We start from the raw sequence: 931 nt of genomic DNA on the forward strand, positions 1-931 counted from the left end.
GGACTCAAAATTAGTCTCCACTAACATTTTGACAATAATTAAACTTTTTTTCTTAATATTGTTCATAAATGGACCTAAAATACAAAATTTTGCTATAAACTTCAAATTAAATTATAAAAATTTATAATAATTTCGTAATTTGAAATTTAAACTAATGAACATTCTGGAAAAATACCATGACACTCATAATATTCAAAACTTAGGTTAAAAATTTCGAAAATTTATCGAGAAAAACAATGTTGCTGTTTATCGATTTTAACAATTATGACCATAAAAATATAAGAAAAATTATTTTCATCAAATTTTCACTTTTTTATCTGAAATATATGATAAAATGCAACATGTGACGTTTTTCCTTTAGTCATGAAGCATGTTTTAGCATTATTGCTAATTATAGTCACTATTTATGTGATTTTTCATCAAAAATTCATAAATCATGCAAAAAGACTTCAATATAGCCAAATATTTTACACACATCTTGTAAAATTGCATATGACAACATAATAAATTTTCATGACCAGATTAGAAATATAACTCATATTAACCTATTTACCCATTTAAATACGATTTTAACTTAAAAAATACATATTTCGAGCAAAACAACTCATTTTATCATGAAAATTTACAGGCCATCAGTAGATAATATATGTGAAAATATATCCAAAAATCACTGAAAAATTCGAAGTTTAGCTATTATTCGTCCAAAAATGACATTTTTATCATAAATATCACATTTTAATGCCAATATTATATAAAATGAACAATAAAAATCCATAAATAAACCAAAATGTCCTAAAAATCACTTAGGACCAGAAACTCTTTACATGAAAAATTATTTCATGATTTATCTTCATAAATCCTAAATAACAAGTTTTATATGTTAATTAAATTAACTCGGAAAAACTAACCCGATTTTGCATGCAACAACCGT

Source organism: Silene latifolia, chromosome Y (assembly GCF_048544455.1).
Source record: "Silene latifolia isolate original U9 population chromosome Y, ASM4854445v1, whole genome shotgun sequence".
Taxonomy (NCBI): Eukaryota; Viridiplantae; Streptophyta; class Magnoliopsida; order Caryophyllales; family Caryophyllaceae; genus Silene; species Silene latifolia.